Source organism: Lissotriton vulgaris, chromosome 10, assembly GCF_964263255.1.
Source record: "Lissotriton vulgaris chromosome 10, aLisVul1.2, whole genome shotgun sequence".
In the NCBI taxonomy this organism is placed as follows: domain Eukaryota; kingdom Metazoa; phylum Chordata; class Amphibia; order Caudata; family Salamandridae; genus Lissotriton; species Lissotriton vulgaris.
In genome coordinates this window covers 982,815,958-982,828,413 of record NC_141698.1, presented here as the reverse complement: position 1 = coordinate 982,828,413, position 12,456 = coordinate 982,815,958, and positions in this window count along the sequence as shown.

The following is a 12,456-nucleotide window of genomic DNA, read 5'->3' as shown; positions in this document are numbered from 1 at the left end:
CTACTTGTATGTTGGATTTTTGTCTTTTTGGTCTTGTGAAGTTTAGATAAAGATACTTTATTTTTCTAAACTGGTGTGGGGTCCTTTTGTGGTGTTTTCACTGTGTTGCTGTGAGTGTTAGTACAAATGCTTTACACATTTCCTCTGAGATAAGCCTGTCTGCTCTTGCCAAGCTACCAAGGGGGTGAGCAGGGGTATTTTAGAAGTGTATCCCTCTTACCCTGACTAGAAGCAAGGGCCCTTATTGGGACAAAAGTACCCTACCTCTGCCAACTATAGACTCCCATTTATTACAGGGGGCATGCAAACTACCTTTAGCAAAGAGTCCTCTATTGGCAGCTACAATTAACATGGTGTGGTAATGTAGATAGTGTGCTACAGCTAGCCATTTGTGCGGCTTCATACTTGTGCATGATAGTCAACTCCACTCAAAGTATGATGAATGTGAAGTGTTCCACAGTGTATGTGCATGGGAACACAATACCAAACCTACAGTCTACATATGCTCCATCAAAAATTGTATCCATATATAAAATCCATTATGAGATCTCATATCACACATACAAATGCTACATACTATATTTTGCCAGTGCATCAGTATTGCATGTTAACACCCACTGCTATGCACATGCATCACCACCTTGATGCAGAGTGTAGTTATGGTGTGGTTATGTCATCCATATGTTGAAGGTCGCACCAAGGCAGGATTGGTGATCTAGCGTTGCACCATCAGCATGAGTGAGAATCATGTTGGCTAGAAATGATAACACAGTCAGCCTCACCGCTAGAAAAGTAGATCCACACCTCGCTGATGAAGAACCGGGTTTTCAAGTACCCAGCGGCGTCAGGGACACGCCCAGAGTCCTCTAGGTTCCCTTGCCTTGGTATACAGAGACACGGAATACTTCTAGGTGGCGTCAGAGATCAAATTTATTGGCTGCAGCTAGTAGCAGAAATCCCAGCAATACAACACGGTGTACAACTCAAGAAACTGCTCAATTTTACTAAGGCGAGACATCCCTATTTATACACAAAAAGGTACATTTAAAATGTACACCCCTGCACCAAAATTCAACCAATAGAAAGTACATGACATCACACAGCATCATACAGTAAAGTTCATTTTACAGTGTCCCAACCCACAAGTTACTATTTAGGCATATCTAAATAATAATCTGGAAGGCCCGCACAAACCCTTAATTGAAAGCGTAACCCATGAAATGAAGAACAGTCAAGAAAAGTAGTTTCAGATAATGTGCCAGATAACAAATACGTATAGAAACTTTAAATGTTAACAAATGTCTTGAATAGTGATTGGAAAAAGTAAATAACGATCTTGCAGAAAAATTGTCTTGGCAGGGTCAATTCCTAGGTGAAAGGCCAGCTTCTGAAATTAACTCCAGCGCACGAAGAAATCCCTGGTTAATGTGTATATGTGATTCACAACAGGTCAGACTGCTTTGCTCACAAACTAACTTCTGAAGCCTACATAAGAAGTGACACTAGATGGCAGTCACGACACATAGCAAAAACCCAAGTTTCAGAAAAGAAAGTCTTTAAGGAAAGAAACCATTTAGATGTTGTTCAAGATAACATATGCGCAAAGGAAACTAATGGTTAACAAGGTCCTGAACAGTGATTGAAAAACTCAGACAACGATCAGCTAGCGAAACTGGTTTTGCAAAAGGTCAGTTTCAGGTGAAAAGGGTTACTCTCTCTGCAGTTCATTCAGAGTCAGAGAAACCCAAATTAATATATGCACGAACTCAGAAGGCAAAGCCACTTGTTCATTGGGCCCACTCCACTGGCCTACGTGAAGGCAAGATTAAAATGCAGACAGGTTTGAGAATTTCAGAACCGCAGACCCTCCTTTTTTCATTACGTAGGCAATAACCTAAACTCATGTCAATCTGAATCTAGGTCTATATCTATTCTCCTCAGGTCATCAAGGTGTTGCTGTAACATCATCTTATTATCCTTCACTTCTCTCGGAACTGATCTTCTCACACTGATCATAGCACAAAGACTACAAATGGCGGGACCACACTGGATGCATAAACAACACGAGAAAAGGATAGCTAACACCATACCAAGGAACGTCAGAATCTTCCATCCCCATTTGGACAACGACTCCCATAACCATCCCATCAACTACCAGTCTCCTTCGTCCACATGAATAGACTCAGAGATCTTATGTAGTCTAGAGATGGCTTGGTACACTGTCGGAGCATTATCTGGTATAAAAACGCAGCAACTAGATCTAATCAATTTGCATACCCCACCTCTATCTGCAAGTATAATATCCAAAACAAAACGGTTCTGTAATGTCATAAGGCGATCCGCTTGAAGCTCAGCTGTAATATTGCTAAGGGCACCTGCAGTCTCATTTATAGTGGCCTCAACCACTCTCGTAAGCTGACGAATATTCCTACTATTAGCCATAGGACCCCAAAAGGGTAGGAAACCCTTAAAGAAGTCTCCAGCTTCTTGTGCGACAGTATCTTTCGCATCGATTACACCTCTACCATATCTTGTCTTATGGTAGTCGAAAACAGCAGTGTATGTAGGGGGAAGCAAAAATGCCACATAACATGTGCCAGAAAAATCAGATGGCAACCATGTGTATGCTCTATCGTGACAAACAAAATACGTGCCTTTAGCTGGCACGAACGGAGGAGATTTCTGGGACGTATAAACGTATGTGTGAACACACACACTCTTACCAAGCTGAGCTCTCGGATTCTGACCATTACCTTGCAAACAAAGATGACCTCGGTGGGGTACAATCCAAATAGGAGGAGACCTTCGCTGTCTTTCTTTCTCCGTCAAGCTAGCACTATATGTCGTCTTATTCCAACCGACATATGCTCGTACCTCATCTCTAGGGATAGCGTTATACGCATCGATATCTCTAATCATATCAACTATTCCCTGTATCAAGGCGTTATTACTTGCATTGTCTTTGAGGGAACGTACAGGAGAGGCTTCATTCGCATAGATAAACATTGATTGGAGTGCCCAAACTGACCCGTTAGGCGAAAAAGGCAAAACCAAATATGGCATTCTCTTATCTGTAGTATGTGGCATAAGACCACACACCCAACAATTCGTGGTATTTATGACTAGCTGATGCTGATGCAACATCTGTATAAACGAATTGTTCACAAATTCTGATCTTCGTGTCTGTTCATGTTCAGGTAACGTATGAAACTCATGTGAAGAAACAGTAGAAAAAGAAAGAGTAGGTTGAGAAGTTGGTGCAGACTTCAATTGTGTAGAAGGAACAAACCAGAATATAGTAGCTAATAGAATACATAAAAGTATTAAAATAGATAAAGCTATACCACACTTAGAGAACAATATTCTATAATATCGGTTTCTCATCTCTTGCTTTTTATCGTCATTCCTCAATACAATCTCCATTTTCTAATGTCGCTCACGCAATCTTGACAGAGTACTTCAGCTGTGATTATTAGCAGGTCATAGGGACACTGCAAGTCCTGCAGACCTACTGCCACTACTCAGGTCACAAACTGAACCGTTGGTACTCCTACGTGACCCTGCAACTGGCAAATGGTAACCAATCAAAAATTTAACAGAAAACCATAATACAATTTCAGAAAAAGCAAGAGAAAAAGAAAAACAAAAAGTCAAATGCAAAATACTTGAAGAAATTGTCTCTTTTTGTTCTCAGTGTGGAAAAAAATAATGTTCAAAGTCCCTTTATTTATTCCGAGATCGGAGGTTGTAACGTGATTTAGGCGGCACAGTTTGGTCCGGAAACAAAAGTTCTGGATTGGTGGTGTCAATCTTTAGATGAAGAGGCACAGCAGCTTGCAGAACATCATCATCCTCGCGTTCTGACCGTGTCCATGTCAAATGAGCATCACTAAAAGGCACAAATGTGGGGACTCGCTCGCAATCTGTATCAGCTATACCATCCCTCACCCACTGATCATACGGTAAAGGCAAAGGAACTTTTTTCGTATGGGTGGCATGCACCCAGTTTTTCTTGCCAGCTACTCTAACAGCAGTTCGAGTCACTAACAAAACTAAATGCGGTCCAGTCCACCTCGGCTCCAAATTCTTGGTACGCTGGAAATTCTTGATGAGGACGTATTGACCAGGTTGGATTGAATGTCCTGGATCTGTAGTAGCTGTCGGCAAACTGTCATGGACCTGTTGGTGGAGAACACGTAATTTAGCACTCAAGTCATGTAAGTAATCCACCAACATAGGGTACTCAATACTGCTGTATTCTTTAGGACGAGGCACACCCCAAACATTCGCAGGACGACCAAACACAATTTCATACGGACTAAGTCCCACTCGAGAATGCACAGTCGTCCTTGTTGACAAAAGAGCCAACGGCAAGGCATCCGGCCATGTAAGGCCAGTGCTCGCTTGTACCTTAGCTAATTTCAGCTTCAAGGTACCATTGTAACATTCAACAAGTCCAGCAGACTGGGGGTGATTTGCTGCATGGAACTTCTGATTTATTCCAAATCCAGCACACACTTTCTTCATGATTTGACCCACAATTTCACTCCCATTGTCCGACCATACAATTCTCGGCAAACCATACCTAGGGAAGTACTCTCTCAGCAAAACCTTGGCTGTAGACAAGGCAGTATTATCCTTTAGGGGGTAGGCCTCTATCCACCTGGAAAAGGCACAAACAACCATAAGGACATACTTCAAATTGTTGCATCTCTTCATATGTATATAATCTAGCTGTATCACCTCAAACGGGTACGTAGGAGGAGCAAAATGACCAGCTGGAGTTGTAGTTCCCTTACCAGGATTATACTTCAGACGAATCATACAATGTTTCACCACGTTCTCTGCACATTTCGGAATTCCAGCATTCTGCCAAACTGGGGCCAACAACTTGCATATTCCCTTCGAACTTATGTGAGCCATTCCATGAGCCATTGTAACCACTGGGAGCACATACGCATCTGGCAACAGCCATCGCTGATGTTCTGACAACTCAACCCAACAACCTGTCGAATCCAACATACCCGTAGTTTCTCTTCAAACACTCACTTCTTTCTCAGTCGCTTCAGCCTGAATCATTTTCACACTTTCTATTGTGTCTTCACACATTCCACCAGCCATAACCCAATTAGCTGGGCCTGCAACATACATACGGCTCATCATATCTTTCGCTGTTTCCTTCGCAACTTCATCCGCAAACGCATTCCCTCAACCAACGTCGTCCACAACTTTCTTATGCGCACTACACTTCATAATTGCAATCTGCTCTGGGAGAGTGAGAGATTCCAAAAGTTCATTCACCAACTGCCCATGTTGAATTTTCGTACCATGCGATGTCAAAAATCCTCTCTCTCTCCACAAGCGTCCAAAACTATGGGCAACTCCAAACGCATACTGGCTGTCGGTGTAAACATTCACTCGCTTTCCCTCTGACAACACGCATGCTCTAGTCAGTGGAATCAATTCTGCTGCTTGCGCAGAATTCTGTGGTATGCGTGCTGTCTCAACAACTGTATGTAAAGTTGTAATAGCATACGCTGCAGTCGTTTCACCATTCGGAAGCTTAAAACACGAACCATCTACCCATAGGGTACCATCAACATTCGCAAGGGGAGTATCCCTAAGGTCAACTCTAGCTTTCGTTTCTTCCTCTGTACGAAGAAAACAATCATGCTGTTCCTGAGGATCCGTCTCTGTAGAGATCGGTAACAACGTAGCTGGATTCAGCACATTACATCTTTTAATGTGAACATGACTAGCCAACAGTGTCAACTCATAACCTGACAGACGTGCACTAGTAAGGTGCTGTGTCTTAGTCCTGTTTAATAAGGTATCCACTGCATGTGGGACCATCACGATCAACGTGTTGTCCAATGCCAAACCAGTAGACTGTCGGATAGAAACAGCCGCTGCAGCTGTAGCTCTCAGACAACTCGGCAACGCCTTAGCAACTGGGTCTAACGTAGAGGAGAAATACGCACATGGACGCTGCTTGTCCCCAAATGGTTGTGTCAACACTGACAACGCACAACCTTCTCTCTCGTGCACGTACAACGTGAAAGGCTTACTATAGTCTGGAGTACCCAACACAGGAGCCGAATACAATGCATCGCGTAGTTCAAAAAAGCTTTTCTGACATTCGTCAGACCAAGGAAGAGGATGCGGAGTATCTTTCAAAGTCAATGCTAACAGAGGTTTCGCCAACAGTGAAAAATTGGGGATCCACTGTCTACAATATGATGTAATACCTAAAAAGGCACGCACTTCTCTCTGTGTGGATGGTACATTCATTTGCATAATTGCTTGAATTCGTTCTGGGGTCAATCTCCTTCCCTCCTTCGACAAGAGATGACCTAAGTAGGTCACTTCTTGGCGACAGTACTGCAACTTTGAAGGTGACACTTTATGATGAAGGTCAGACAAATACTGCAACAAAGAAAGAATAGCCTCTTTACAAATCTTTTCATCATCAGCAGTAATCAACAAGTCATCAACGTACTGAATAAGAGTAGCACCAACAGATAACACAAAACCGTCAAGCTGAGTTTTCAACGCCTGACTATAAATGGAGGGACTTTCACGATAACCTTGGGGAGCTCTCTTAAACCGGAAGCTTCGGCCTCCTAATGAGAAGCCAAAAATATCCCTGCTCTCCTCGGCAATAGGAATACTGAAGAAAGCATTCTTCAAATCTATGACAGAAAACCAAGCTGCCGAAGCAGGAATCAAAGTCAACAAAGCAGTGATATCAGGTACCACAGGAAACGGTGGCACAACTATCTTGTTTACTTCTCGAAGGTCGATCACAAACCGGTACACAGGTGGCTGAGAAGCATCAGTACGTTTAAGGATAGGCAAAACAGGACTGTTACAAACATTACCTCTCATTTCCTCAACTACACCCTTCTCAACCAGATCATAAACAATTGCTAAAAGAGCTCTCTCGCCATCGCTCGAGATCTTGTATTGTAGAATACGAGGTAGCCTAGCATTTGACTTAAGCGTGACAACATAAGGTGGAATCTGCAAAAGACCAACATCATTTGGACCTGTAGCCCAAAGTGTATCAGGAAGCGAACGAAATTCCAGTGGCAAACAATCCTTAGACAAATACATTGGGGAAATCACTTTCTTACCAAGGGTAAGTTGTACTCCTGAAGGAGAACAATGTAATGTCGCATACAATCTTTTCAGCAAGTCCAAACCCAACAGATTCTAACCACAACCAGTCGTTAAAATAAGTGGAGCTTCCAATTCACAAGGGCCAATCGAAAGGGACAAAGGACTAGAAACCGGATTACGAACTGGGGCGCCTGAAAATCCTACTGAAACATTGGTCAAGCCAGACAAAGGTGCGCCAGGAAGTTTAGAGTGCATAATAGAACTCTTCATCGCACCAGCATCCAAAAGAAAAGGTTCTACCACACCTGATGTATTCACTTCAACATAAGGTCCACTCTGGTCTACTGGAACTGACACTACTCCCTCACTTGGTCCTTGGCTGTCCTAGTTATCATTATAACCAGAACTCTCACCTTCGACATAGTAATCCTCAACATAATACTGGGCAGACTGACCACTCGGCACATTCTGTCTGTCAAAATAATTCGCAGAATTCTGTAGGGAAGAGGAGCGCTCATTCTGAGGGATCACACCACGTCCCCTACCCCTAGGAGCTTGCTGAAAATTACCACGACCTCTCTGACCAGCTACACCATTCGCACGCTGTAACAAAGCCGGGCAACTATTCTTGTAATGACCTTCCTCTCTGCAATAAGCACACTGATTAGGGCCAGGAAAGAATCGCTGAACATAAGGCTCGGGCTTCTGTAACAATCTCTGAAATTGTGGAGGTTGCTGAAACTGAGGCTGATTCTGACGAGGCGGATAAGCTTGCTGCAAAAGAACTTTCGTCTTTAACTCTTTAGTTTTCTTCTCCACTTTATCCTCTCGTCTTTCTTCTGCTTACATGCTGCTAACTTATCCCAATTCACTCGTAAAGCGGGCATCATCATTTTCATCAGATTAATAATTCTACCTGGTAATTCTGAAACTAGATGTTCAGGTTTAGCACCTTCTCCTGTCTGCCATCTGCAGCAACAATATTCGCCCAGGTATCACCTAATTCAGCAGCATGATTCTCATGACGAATCTTCGCCCACAAGGGTTGAGGGACTACATTATCCATCAACATATCGATGTCAGCTAAATTCATAATACACGCTTCAACTGTCTGGGACAACTCCTTGTAATAACCAGGAGGATTCTTACGAGGGTAAGGTAAGGTCTGCTTAAGAGCCAAGACCTCTGCTCTCTTCCAAGGGACATGTACCCATACTCGCTGAAAATGAGCCGGAGCGGCCTGAATACCCAAATTTACATTAGCCTGAACTGCTTCTTTCCATACAGGAGGAACTTCTCTCATAGGGTACTGTTTCACTTTCCTCCTAACAGAGGAATCAGGTTCATACAATGTCTGAGGCGAAAGCCTAGATCTGAAAGCAAGTATCGTCTCTACAGCATCTGTAACATAAGATTCCACTATCCTCCCTTTAGCAAAATCTGACTGAACATCGAGCTCATCCTGCGGAATCGGACCCAACTCATTACCTTCCCATTCCTGACGCAAAAAAGTACACATTACATCAAAAACATACCTTTGCTTAGGCGGTTCCCACTGAAAGAAAACATCCATAACTGCTGGCAAATTATACCTCGAAGCATTTAAAATCCACCTACGAGCCAACAAATCCAACACTGTCCGTTCTTCAGAACTAGGAAGCTGACTACGATTCTGTTTATGTTCCGAAACAGGGGTCATATTCAGTGACCCAAACAATGGTGACAACAAATTAGAGACAGTTTCTGTCATTCGTTTTCAAACAGAAGGAGAAGAAGCAGACATAAGAACAGGAGAATAAGTATTCTGAGGCAAGGAAGGCGTAGGGACAAGAACAGTAGAAATCAAAGATGCAGAAGCAGAAGGCAAAGGAGTTTGAGGCAAAGCTGGTAGCAAGGCTGACGACCCTAGAATGGGTTGCGCAGGAGAAGGCAAAACCATCTGTGGAGCACCGGGTGGCTGAACAACAGCAGGAGGTTGAACAACATAGGGTGGGACAACTGGGGGTAATGGAGGCGCAGTAGCACCCTGCACATAGGGAGGAGGCAATCTCAGTAAATGAGAGATCAAAGGATCTTTTTCAGGGTCTTCCATCACTTTCGGAGGAGAAGAAGGCAAGGTCGGATAACATTTATCTATGGCCATGCAACGCTGTCTATCTAAGACTTCACTCGCACGCTCTTCTCCATCTTCCTTAAACTGTATAGCAGCTTGTAGTACTGACATATTTGTATCTTTCCTATCTCTCTTTGCTTGCTTAATTTCTCTCTGTTTGGCTTCCTTACGCCAAAGGCGGAAAGAACCAAACATTGCCGGCCGGGCTTTCTTCGTAAATAGCTTAACTTCTAGATTGTCTAAAATCTCTGTTTCAAAACTACCATGTGGGGGCCATTGTAAAACACCATCCTTTTTAGTGTAGCGGACCCATACTTCATTATAAGTAATAGGGCCCACTCCGTGTTTTGAGTAAAGTTCATAAGTCGGAGTTCCAACCGGAGGTATCGGACATGAATCCTCCAATCCGGAATCCCTGTTACTACCACAAACAAACCAATTACCAAATTTACCAAGCCCAGGCATCTTGCTCACTAGTCTGGTTTCAAACTTCAAAGGGAATCAAAAAATGATATACTTGTAAATATACAAGCCCTTCGGCTTTGGACACTGCAGCAGCCAAATCAAAAACAATCAAATCAAAACCAAGGAACCAGACAAAGTTGTGGGAGCGACCCACTTATACTTAACCAAATATCTGTCACGCCACCAGAAGACCGTCTATCGTCTCGCTTTACAAACATCAATCGGAGGGTCCAAGACAAGGCGACAGTCAGGGCAGCAGTCCTTCGCAGCTGTTGGAAAGCGGGAAGCCTCGCAGAAAAGTCCTTTGGTCCACGCCGACATGCAGGGGTCGATGAAGTGGGGGCCCTCCTCCAGAATTTCCTCACGTGGCTCCTCGCAATCTTCAGGCTTGGACCGGTACCACTGAAGTCGGCCCGCGTTGGTCGCGCCAACTGAAGAACCAGGTTTTCAAGTACCCAGCGGCGTCAGGGACATGCCCAGAGTCCTCTAGGTTCCCTTGCCTTGGTATACAGAGACACGGAATACTTCTAGGTGGCGTCAGAGATCAAATTTATTAGCTGCAGCTAGTAGCAGAAATCCCAGCAATACAACACGGTGTACAACTCAAGAAACTGCTCAATTTTACTAAGGCGAGACATCCCTATTTATACACAAAAAGGTACATTTAAAATGTACACCCCTGCACCAAAATTCAACCAATAGAAAGTACATGACATCACACAGCATCATACAGTAAAGCTCATTTTACAGTGTTCCAACCCACAAGTTAATATTTAGGCATATCTAAATAATAATCTGGAAGGCCCGCACAAACCCTTAATTGAAAGCGTAACCCATGAAATGAAGAACAGTCAAGAAAAGTAGTTTCAGATCATGTGCCAGATAACAAATACGTAAAGAAACTTTAAAAGTTAACAAATGTCGTGAATAGTGATTGGAAAAAGAAAATAACGATCTTGCAGGGAAATTGGCTTGGCAGGGTCAATTCCTAGGTGAAAGGCCAGCTTCTGAAATTAACTCCAGCGCACGAAGAAATCCCTGGTTAATGTGTATATGTGATTCACAACAGGTCAGACTGCTTTGCTCACAAACTAACTTCTGAAGCCTACATAAGAAGTGACACTAGATGGCAGTCACGACACATAGCAAAAACCCAAGTTTCAGAAAAGAAAGTCTTTAAGGAAAGAAACCATTTAGATGTTGTTTAAGATAACATATGCGCAAAGGAAACTAATGGTTAACAAGGTCCTGAACAGTGATTGAAAAACTCAGACAACGATCAGCTAGCGAAACTGGTTTTGCAAAAGGTCAGTCTCAGGTGAAAAGGGTTACTCTCTCTGCAGTTCATTCAGAGTCAGAGAAACCCAAATTAATATATGCACAAACTCAGAAGGCAAAGCCACTTGTTCGTTGGGCCCACTCCACTGGCCTACGTGAAGGCAAGATTAAAATGCAGACAGGTTTGAGAATTTCAGAACCACACTGACTCCACAATGGAAACAGATGCCCCGAGGAGAAACAACTGACGGACTCCTCATTGGGGTACCTGGAGCGACCTAGCACGGGACTTAAGAGTGCCCCAAGAATACTGTTATTTAACAGTGCAGACTTATAAGATGCGGACACGAATCCCGGGGTGCCTGACCCCAGGATGGCAGCTTACTCGTGACCAGACACCTCAACTGTGCGGCTCATAATAGCGGCAAGATGAGGCTCCAATTAGACTTCGGCCTCCTATGAGCCCTGCAGAATCCTTCCTGCCACTCCAGTTCCTCCAACAACCTCATCTGCCAAATGAGACACGGTATAGAAATTCCAGATGCCTGTCCCCAAGCTGGCGGCCCCCTTTGACCTGTTACCTCCCCCATGCAGCCCACAAGAAACACAAGGTGAGACTTCTGAAGTCTCCTGACTCTGTTGCTGTTTCTGAATTGCTCCCTCTCACACTGGCTGCTCTGAGATTCACCCTAGACGCGCCAGTCTCTACAGCGTCGAGTCACGGTCACACAACCCTAGATGCCTGACCTTAAGATGGCGGCTCCCTGTGACCTGACCCCTTCTAATGAATGGCGAGATGCCAATTATCTTTCTTAAAATGGGCTCTCCGTCTGAAAATTAGGCTACAAACATTCTTGGCCAATTATAATCTCGCCTGGAGACACTTTAATTCCTCGTGAGGTACAAAAAGGGCAACACCCGGTTCCTGACCTCAAGATGGCAACCTATTTGGGACACAAATCGAAGGGCCACCACTAAGGTAACAGAGACAACATGAACTTACAGGACAACCGTGACTCTCAGGATCACAAAGCCAAGGGGGTAGAACGATCTGAGTGATGTGCTCACGGCATGTAACGGCAGTGAACATCGATCCGAACCTTGTTGCCTCCAGGTCTGTAACTGCAGTCCCGGAGGTGCGACCAGCCATCCACATGTACGATGGTTCTGAATCGCCCATGACCAGCGTTCTCATATGAAGGATCTTGCGCCCCCCCCTTCATGACAATCCTATCCTAAACAGCTTCCGGGAGTGACAGATAGGCCGAGCCAAGGGACAGCCCGCGGTGACGACGAAACACAGGTCTCAATATCCCAGGTGCCCGAACTTAAATGGAAGACAAAATGATTACTGTCACATCAACCTCCCTCCACGCCCCCTCAATGAACTTCATAAAACCCCACAGCCCAAATTCCTTTTCCATTACCTTTCCCCCCAATCTTTCACTCAAAGCAAAAAAAAATTCTAACATAGGCTG